The following is a 10,942-nucleotide window of genomic DNA, read 5'->3' on the forward strand; positions in this document are numbered from 1 at the left end:
CTTATGCTCATAAATTGCTCGCAGATTTGGTCTAAGCGAAAAGATTTCTTAAACACTCAAATGGGTAAGTTACCTTGCCATAAACTACCATGATGTTCTTACATATCAAGTGGGTGAGTTACCTTTCCATTAGATACAAAGGCTCAAGAATTTTGGTTCTAGAAACATTGAAAACAATCTGTTTTGGTTCTTTGGATAATGAAGAAAATTATGAGGATTTTCTAGATAATTTTTGAAATCATTCTGGCAAACAAGGCAGAAGATGAAAATTTCAAACTAACAACATATGAAGGGTAAAATTGTTCACTCGTGTTAGATTATCTCTAAGTTGCTGGTCATTGGTTCCATGTAACCTGTAGTTGGCTTGAATGATGGATCCAAGCAACCTTTTGCCAGCTCATGAACTTGAAGAAGTTCACCAAAATGGTGTTCATGATGAATTGTCTATTTCTAAAAAAGATGGTATTGCTTCCAATGTAGACCCTGTTGTTACCAAAATTATAGGAACTGCAGCTACAAATGGAAATTTTGAAAATTTCATCCAGTATGATAGCACTGCAAGTGATTATTCCTCCAATGATCAAATCAAGGAAGGATCAAACCATAACATATATATGAACAATGTCACCATGTCTAAGGTGAGAGGATATTTTTTCCTTGAATTGGTTTAATTAATGTATTAATATTATTGAAATCGAGTATCTCTTCTCATGTATTTTCTCAGATGGAGCAATTAAAACTAGCAAAAGGTCCTGCCAAGAATAACAATGCAAAGCCACCAAGCCCCAGAGGCAGTCATGCAAGTTCAATTAAAAAGAACAAAGACGGAAAAACATGAAGAGGTAGCATCTTCTATTTCAAATGGTACTTTTGCTTCATACTCTCAGCCAAGACAGCCTTTTAAAAATAGATGATTCAATGACAAGCAGGCTCGACTGTCCAAGGTTAACTTTGTTGATATCTTTGTTTGCTTATGGAATTCGACATAGGTGGTCAAGCATTCAAATAGTTGTGGCTTTATTCCTTTTTACATTTTGGTTTTGAGTAGAAAAAAAATTTAACTTTTGGCATTTCCTGATAGTTTTTACTTTTTACACTTTCAGCACCCAGGAAACTCTAATGCAACACATTATGAAAAATGAATGTATGTTATGCTTAGCATTTATGTTTGAATGTTTCATCGTATATTGGTTGAAGAAAGAATACCTATAAAGAATCCTCATCTTAATTATTTGACTTGTGGGCTGTAATTTATTTATTGGATATAGGGAGAAGACTAGACCACAATTATCAAAGAAAGAGCCCCATCATAATCTTCAAGGAGAAGCAGAATCTTCTTCGTATCCTTTTTTTCCTGGTTGACCATTGTTTATTGTGGTGAGAGGCAATGGGGAGCTAATGTGGATTTGTTTATATTATTTATGTTGTTAGTTTCGTACTGAGAGTGGCACAGTGTATTTATGGATTATCCTTAATCCATTTGTAAGTCCTACTGCAGAAGATGCCAAACCTCGCAGGCTGGGGGCACTCCCAAAATATGGATTTAGTTATATCTAGGGAGTGTTAAGTGTTTTTTTTCCTGTGCTTAATTCAGAAATTCTTGATTCCATTAAAATATTGTGGGGGGTATCAAGGTGTTTATAACCTGGAAAAGAAGGTATTATGGTTCCAAGTCTATATGTTGATTTCTATTTTTTTCTTTCTTGGAATGAAGGCTGGTTAATTTTGCCTAATGCTGATATGACTTGTTTATGTACTATGTCAGTAGTACATAAACAAAGGGGCAGTACATAAATTATACCTAATGCTAATAAGACTTGTTTATGTACTATGTCAGTAGTATATTGCTCTAATTCATATTGATTTATGTAGTCATTTGGACCAAGGGATCATTCAACATTAGGGTTTACTTGCTTATTATCCAGAATAGAATATATCTAATACATGATGTTTCTATTAATAATATAGCTTATCAGTCACACTAAAAGAATAGAATAGCATTGCTATTTGCTAGTTACCTCAAACTTGAAGAGTGCAATTGATGAATGGACAGCCCAGAAGAAAGCAAACCACCAAGGTAGAGGTACTCCCTACGCCTTGCAACTAAATCTGCTGCAGAGAAGCAACCAAAAGCCAAAGAAGAGAAAATAAATATTAGAACTTGGCATATACAGCTTAATGTCTATGGTTAACTTACTGATTTAATCCAGTTTTTAGCAGAAGAGAAACCAAATGGTCGAAAGAAGAGAAATGGGAAATGCCAAGATAGAACAAAAATTCTGATTGTAATTCATTTTTGCGTGTTGCTGGTTTTAATTACCAACATGCTTTCTTGTGTGTTGCTGATTTTAATTACTAATTCATTTTCTTCTATGTGTTCATATGTGCATTCTTTCACTTTGTCATTGAAAATTCTGAAAAAAATTTGTCCATACATCATAAAAGAAAAAAAATTTAGCTTTTGTACAATGGAATTATTTGTAGAGTGGTTATGTTATGTAGTAGAGATTATTTTAGGGTCTAAATAACATGTCCCCTTCATCATCTGTAAGCCAAGAAAATTAATATTGGCTTTATGTCTCTACCTTGCTAACCATTTAAAGCTTTTGATACATGAACTGTATCCAATTGAAGTCAATTTTTGTGTATATCTTAGAGTGAAATTTTAAGTAGGATGGAATCTTCATCCTCTAACAAAGTGATAAATGCAGGTTATCATGTATGCACAACCATAGGATGTGGCCAAAAAATAGATGTTGACATTATTGGTAAGCCTAATTTTCCCATCTGTTTCTCTTTTCTTATTTGCTTTAATCCATGGTTTTCTATTGCTAATTTTGGGTGCTTCATTTATGCTGCTCCTGTCAACAACAAGTCTAGCCAAGTGATTTCTGTTACCTTCTTATATTATGATTGGGCATTGAGCGATTTCTATTACAAAGATTAGTATATATAGAGTTCTAGAACAGTTAGTTATTACTAACTAACCTTTTAACAAACTCTTAACTAACACTGACACTTAACTAAGTACTAACTTGGTAACATAATTAACTAAGAACTAACTTGGTAACTGTCATAATTAAGTGAGTGTGCAATCGAGTCTTTTAAACAAACTCAATCACATAGAGTTTGGTCCTCAAAACACTGAACCTAGTAGGAGACAAGGGTTTAGTCAAAGCATATGCCCATTGGTCAATGGCATGAATATAATGTTCAACAAGTGTTCGGCTTCTGGCAAGTGCACCAGATTGCACAAGTAGTATAAAACGGTAAGAACCGAGTATCAAACTCTTGGGAAACTTATGTTATTTGGTAAGCTATTTTAGCAAATAAGTGTCTGCTATGTAAAGATAAGTGTGAATATAAACAGGTGTATAAACTATCTGTGCAAAAAGAAAAAAAATCACACAAGAGAAATGATGTGTAAAAACAAGTAGAAACATGTTGGTCTTCCTAATAGGTGCCTGATGCTGAAAAGATATTCTCTATCTAACAATGCTCATGTGTTCTTATGGTGTCTCCTGAGATACTAAATCCCGATTCCTCATGATAGTTTAGGCTTATTCTGATCAAGCATCGTCTGCAAATTCCTCTTGTAAGACTAAACTCAACCAGAATTGCATTAAGACACGCATACACAACTAACTTATCGCACCCCAATTCCTCCTGATAATGGGACAACTTAGCCCTGTACTATCAAGGACTTTAGAGTCAGACCAGTTTCCATTGTTGAATGACCCTAACAAAGCATGCATCTACGTGATCAAGGTAAAGGCATACTGGATTGAAAAGCAGATAGCACAGAAAACACACAAAACATCATTAAATAGATACAAATATACTTACATCAAGTACCTATAGGGAAGATCCAACAGAGGATTTAGCTTTCCATACCAGGAAGCCTTCTTTACAACAAAGAGAAGAACAAGATGAAGGATTGCAAAAATACAAGTGGTGAGGATGTCTCCTTCACCTCTAGGATCTCACAGTCACTCACAAACTCATCTCAAGCTCTTGAACTGGTTCCTGCTTCAAGCTCTGGTCTCTGCAGATCTTCACACAACAAGATCTCTCAAAACTATCTAGAACTTGGACCTTTCTCTCTCTAGAAACCCTAGACATGCAAAGCTCTGAATCCCCGTCCAAACTCCCTCTCTAAAATCTGATTTTAGGCTTAAATAGGTGGCCTTGTTTGTGCTTGTGCGCTTAGCGCAATTATGGACCGCTTAGCGCACATTAGTGAATTTTGGCTTAGCGCGTGCCTTTCTCACTTAGTGGATGAACTGAAGCAGTGCGCTTAGTGAGATGAAGCGGTACGCTTAGCAAACCTGTACAGCTCATCTTCTTCCAGAGTCTTCCTCGCACTTAGCCCATGAGTGTTGTGCTTAGCGAACGCTCGCTAAGCTAACAGATTGGCTTAGCGAGAAGGTGAAAAACAACACTTTTCAAAGCTTGCCTAATTAACCTGAAATTAAGAGAAAATGATTATTAAACACACAAAATGGAAGTACTAAGTATTTATTACCTATACTTAACAGAAAATACTTATAACACTACAAAATAACCATAAATTGGAAGAGTTTGATACAATTTACACAAGTTTTATACACAAAAGTTAGTTGTATTCACCGACTAACAACTCCCCCAAATTTACAGTTTTGCTTGTCCTCAAGCAAAAAGAGAACATTTCACTTTTTCTCAAGTGACAATGACATGCAATGACTATGTACAAAGGTGTATGCTACAAAAGTTACTGATCGCATGATAAGAGAATGGAGTAAAATGCCCTCATCACTTGTCTTTCACAAGGTATGCAGTTATCCAAAGAAAAGAATAAAATGTAACCTAAACAATTAGATGGAGCTAATCATAAGACAAATATCAAGGAAAGTAGCTTAAACCACAGTCTCACGACTACTGTTTCACTCAAGCACAAGTGTTTAAGCTATTCATCAATAACAACTAGCAAGAGGTCCAATCTTTGAATTTCATCTCATGCCATAAAGTCAGAAATGTATAAACAGAATCAGAAGGACTTTCTCAGGCCTCTAGTGAGGCTTGGCTACAAAAATTCATTGGTTTTTCTAGGATTCAAAGGTTTAAATTCTAAGAGAGCATAAGTCCTAGACTTATCCAAATGATCTTATGTCATACAAGTAGTTTTCTCACTATCTCTTCCTCTTAATTTGCTTTTGACCTTATTGTAACAACACAATTTGTTTTAAACATACAACTTATTTGTTGTATGTGCTAATGCTTTACCTTTTTCTTTGCATTCTAACTGACTTTACTCCCCCAAATTTGGGGTAAATTTTTCCTTGAACCATATGCTCTCCTAGAAGCTAAGCAAGGTATCAGGAGATATTTATTTAAGTCCAGGGTTCAAATTATGACAAAATCACTCAGCTCAAAAAGGCTGCAAAGGATATAATTATCATTCAAGGTAAGCTTTTTTGCCAAAAGGCTTATGTATGTACAATCATGGCCTTAATCATGTTCTCGTTTATACATTTCATTCTAAAATTTAGAGATTGATGCAAAGATTATTACTCACAACTAGTCGTTTACTCACAGTTTAAGTTCACACTCTCACCGGTTTTGGTTCAAGCTTTTCTTTCTCAATCAATTTGTCTACTGACTAACAATTCTAATTGCAAGTTCACATTCTTGTTCTTTCTTTGTCTAACATACACACTTGCTCAAAATCATGAAGAGGAACACAAACTCCATCACAATCATGCATTCAATTCAAAATAAAGACATACACCCATTTTTCACAAAAAAGACAAAAGTGTTTTACTGCCAAGTCATAAAAAACAAGTCAAACTGTTCAAAATGCTTCAGGATGAGCAAACTAACTACCCATAAATAAAACTAGCAGTGTATATAAATATAGAAGAAATTATGTACTAAAACCATAATTAAAATAAGAATAAACCAAAAACCAAAAAGTGTCATTAGGAATCAAAATTCCTGTGACTGGTCATGGGTGTCCAGAGTCTGAACATCCTCTTCATCTGTCAGACGTAATACTGGAGTAGCTAGAGGAGAAGTGTCCATAGCCAAGACTGATGTAGTCAGGTCCTCTGGCATCTCTAGAAGAGGAGTGGAGGGGTCTGCTGTGTGCTGAGGTGAGGGTATATCCTCCCCTTATGCAGAAGGCTCTGAAGTAGCCTGAAGGGATCGCTCAGGTGTGGCAGCAGCTACCTGTCTAACCTGTGTCTCCTCTGCCTCTTCTCTTATAACAAATGGCTCTGGGATGGTGGCCTCAGATGACTCATCCTCCACATGTTGAGGTACCTGGGCTGTGGGACCTTTATCTTCCGTGCGAAGATAAGGTTGGGTCTCGGGCCAGGCTACCATCTCATTAAACTGCTTGATTGAAGGAATAGAGTCTGGAGGTGCCATCATCTGTAAACTTTGTAGTAAAATGATTTGTCCCTGATGAATGCTCTGAAGCATGGCTTCAAAGCACTGAGAATCTATTTGAACTGGGACAGAAGGGACTGTTGAAGTGGATGCTGGAGTAGGAGTTGCAGAAGTAGAAGGAAGCTCATTTGGCCTTGCCCTTGCCCTTCTAGCCCCTAGGATAGAAACTGTTAGATCCTTGGGTTTCCAACAGTTCTTCCTGTTGTAGGCCAAGTTAATGATCGGACTCAGGCGCTCAAAAGTGAGGCTATCAGAGACAACCCCTCTGGCTCTACATAATGCGGTGATTAGAGTAGGGAACCCAAGTCTAGAAGTATTAGACTGGACTATAGAGGTCATCTGGCCAAAGATCAGCGCCCCTATGTTCATATCCAATCGAGAGACTAGGCCAAAGATCAACCTAGTTCTATCCACTGTCAAGTCAGAAGTGTGTGATGTGGGGGCCAAGTTGGAGTATGAGAGGACACTCCACACCTGAGCTAGTGTAGTCAGATCCTTCCTGAGAATCTTCCCAAGATGGCCCTCTGAGTTCAAGATGAACCCTCGGTCAGGTATGCATAAGGAAGCCTTTATCTCTTTATAGTCTGTAGGCAACCTGCAATATCTGGAGTAAGCGGGTAAGGTCTCCCCTTCAGCTAATACCACAGGTGTCTCTAAGAATGTGTTGAGACTGTCAGCATCAATCTTCACCAAATGACCTCTGACTCTGGACTGCTTTGGTGGATGATCCTCAGAACTGTATAAATTTGCATAGAATTCTTTCACCAAAGCTAGGTCTATGCTCCCATCGACCAAATTGGTGAGGCGTTTATGGAAATTATGCCTCTCCAATTCAGCCTTAAATTCATCTAGCTCAAAATGATATATCTCTACTTTCCTCTCTAGTAAAATATTTCTCCCCTGAACATTATCTGTGTATCTAGTCCAAGAATCTAAGGAAGAGAATCTCCTTGTGTTATACTGCACTGTGGGTCTTGAACCAATACTTTTACGTTTCCTAGAAACCATTTGCAAATAAAGAAACCAAATAGTTGATCAGGGCCCAATTTATAAAAAATCAAAACTGAAAAAGACACTGGCCGCTTAGCTGGCCTTTGCAAAAAAAAAAAAAACACTACCGCTTAGCGACATGTGAAGACGCTTAGCGGAAGTTGTAGAAATTCAGCTTCTGAAGAATTGGCTTAGCTGGACAGTGCCCGCTAAGCTGAACATCTGCCGCAAGGATATGCGCTAAGCTCCTTAAAGGCTATGCTTAGCGAGAGAAGCTCGCTTAGCTTAGAGGATGCCACAACAAATCGCGCTTGGCCCAGGAAAGCTTGGCTTAGCGCACGGCTATCCACAAAAAATTGTTCGAGTTACATGGGCTTAGCGATTCAGCCTCACTTAGCCACAGGTAGTTCAATAAGAGGATGAGTGTTCATCCTCAAAGGATGAACTCGCTTAACGCGGTAAGCGCACATAGCTAGTTCTTCAGAGAATGCCTATATACACAATGAGTACTGATGAACTCGCTTAGTGCAACATGCTCGCTTAGCGAGTTCATCGCATTTTCCAGAAAACGCAATTCATTTTCTTGCACTTTTCAAGCCTCTAGAAGGCATATCAGACATGCAATGTGTGCGTCATACTCATTACAGTATACAAGCGTATATAGTCCTAATCTTAAATTAATTTTAACAAAACATAAAAACCATAAAAGTCTAAAACTACAGTTGAAGTATTCTACCCTAAAGTTTAGACAAGAAAAAGAGAAAAAGAATCAAGGAACTTACTTGGATTGTTAATGCTTTGGAATTGGAAGTAGACAACGCAAAGAGAAAGCACAGATGCAAAATGCGCAAATTTTTGGAAAGAGAGAGTGCAGCGAAGGAGTTTTCGAAATCTGGCAAGTGTGAGTGATGAAACTATTGTTACACTCACTTGAGCAGTTTTCGACACTTTCGCTTAACGGACCGCTGCGCTAAGCGAGCCAGAGAGACGTTTGGTTTCTCAACTAGGCTCGCTTAGCAGACCTGTGCGCTTAGCCGATGTTTCAAATTCAAAATCAGTTTTTTCTTCTTTTTTTCACACAGGCTTGGCTTAGTGCGAGGATAAGACCGCTTAGCGAGGTTTACAGATTCGAAAAGCTGCAACTCTCGTTAAGCCAGGCTCTAGCTGGCTTAGCTAAAATGATGCATCTTAAGTACAGAGGAGCATGCGCTTAGCTGATAAGGACTCGCTTAGCGCTCATATTGCCGCAAGGAATTCAACTTAGCTGGTGTCGCAACCTACCCTTCGGCGGGAGGGCGACGTGTGACTCGCGGGATGCGTGTTCCACGAAAGGAATACGCGCGGAGTCGCCACCAACGTTTATTTGAGGAAAACGTCGAAAAAACCGGAAAAGACGCGATCTACGAACTTTTAAGTGAAAGGTTCGGGAGTTGTATTTACGCACGGGGAAGGTATTAGCACCCCACACGTCCGTCCCAAGGGACGGCAGCCTTTAATCGAATGTGCAAACATGACCTTGATTTTTTATGTTCCCTTTTAAGTCCATATATCCTTTATACCCTTTTTATATTTTTCTCTTTTTGTGGTCGACAAGGGTGTTTCCCTTTGCTCCTACGTATTCCTCAATTGCGATGAGGAAATCAGACCTACGTAGTTCTTTCTTATCAAGTGATTCTTTTTTACTTTAAGAGGTGATCATTTTAAGGCGTGGACCTTAAAAATGATCCATTTTACTTAGTGAGAAATTGAAATGACAAACTTCAAAAGCCTATTTTTTATGGACGAGCTTGACTAGGCGAGTTGATTTTAGCCTTAGTTTCACTTTAGTTATTAATCAATTCGATTAAGGATGAGAAATCCCAAAGAGAAAACGTCCGATTGATTTTCCGCTTTATTTTGCTAAAAGATGTTTTTTTTATTATTATATTTATTTTTTACCTCTTTTTGATTTCCAACGTGGTTACGGCACGACCGAACGGTCGAAATTCATCTTAACCGAAGTTAACGGATAATACAATTCAAACGTTCGGTGGAAATTTATTTTATTTTTAAGTTAAGCGAGAAATGACTTATGTAAAATGGCTTAAGCACGTCAAGAGGGGGTATAAAAAGGTAAATGAAACAAGAATAGAAATACACAAAACACAATGTGGACCACCATGGGTGCATAGAATGAATCGAAAAGCTTGGTTCGAGGTACTTACCCGTTGAAGATCGAAGAACGATGAAGAACGAATGAAGAACGTCGAAGAACGGTCGAAACCTTTGCGAAATTCTTCACGGAAAACGTTACGGAAACGTTTCGGAAGCGCCTCGGCTTAGATTTTCTTCACGGAAACAATTTTTCCAAGCAAATTCGAAAGAGAGAGAAGTGCCTAAGGGGCTGAACCCTTTTCTTCTTCACTTCCTCCCCTATTTATAGCAAAATAGCGGAGGTGGTTGCCGCCCAGGTCGCCCAGGCGAGCTCAGCTCGCCCAGGCGAGCCAGGTTGCTTCCTCCAGAAGCAACAACCTTCTGGAGGAATATTCTGGAGGGCCCAAGTGGGCCTGGGTGCTATTTGCACTCCCATTTTTACTAAGTACACCCCCCTCTGCTTTTTTTTGGTGATTCTTTTTTCGTAAAGTTACGGAAACTTACGAATTTCGTAACGATACTTGTTTTCTTTCCGTAATGTTACGGAACCTTGCGGATTACATAATCATCCCCTTTTTAACTTACGGAATGTTACGAAACCTCACTTAATTATGCAACGATGCTTCCATTTGATTTCCGGTGTGTCACGGAAACTTACGGATTGTGCATCAATATTTTTTTTTGGTTTTTCGGCATGTCCTGGAATTTCACAAATTGCCTAATGATGGGTGCCAAGCACCTCACAAGGACCAAAGAAAGGTCGCATGTCATCAAGCAAAGGTCCCCGGACGAAATTAGGGTATGACAATTGCCCCTCTTTACTTGTCTTTTATTGGAGATAAAAGGAAAGTAAAGATAAGACACTAATTTTGTTCCTCTCGATTTGACGAGAGTCGCTGGTGACCATAAAATCTCCACATGCAAATGACTTGTTGTTCCCGGAATTTCTCAAATTGCCTAATGATGGGTGTCAAGCACCTCACAAGGACCAAAGAAAGGTCGCATGCCATCAAGCAAAGGTCCCCGGACGAAAATTAGTGTATGACACTAATTTCGCTCCTCTCGGTTGACGAGAGTCGCGGGTGACCATGACTTGTCGTTCCCGGAATTTCACAAATTGCCTAATGATGGGTGCCAAGCACCTCACAAGGACCAAAGAAAGGTCGCATGTCATCAAGCAAAGGTCCCCGGACGAAAATTAGTGTATGACACTAATTTCGCTCCTCTCGGTCGACGAGAGTCGCGGGTGACCATGACTTGTCATTCCCGGGATTTCACAAACTGCCTAATGATGGGTGCCAAGCACCTCACAAGGACCAAAGAAAGGTCGCATGTCATCAAGCAAAGGTCCCTGGACGAAAATTAGTGTATGACACTAATTTCGCTCCTC

General features: G+C 38.8%; 1 pseudogene; it reads left to right on the top strand.

Annotated features, from left to right (window-relative positions):
* Positions 1 to 368: 368 nt before the first annotated feature.
* Positions 369 to 1,557, top strand: LOC114416124 (annotated as a pseudogene).
* Positions 1,558 to 10,942: the final 9,385 nt, after the last annotated feature.

The sequence above is a fragment of the Glycine soja genome, chromosome 6, assembly GCF_004193775.1.
Source record: "Glycine soja cultivar W05 chromosome 6, ASM419377v2, whole genome shotgun sequence".
Classification (NCBI taxonomy): Eukaryota; Viridiplantae; Streptophyta; class Magnoliopsida; order Fabales; family Fabaceae; genus Glycine; species Glycine soja.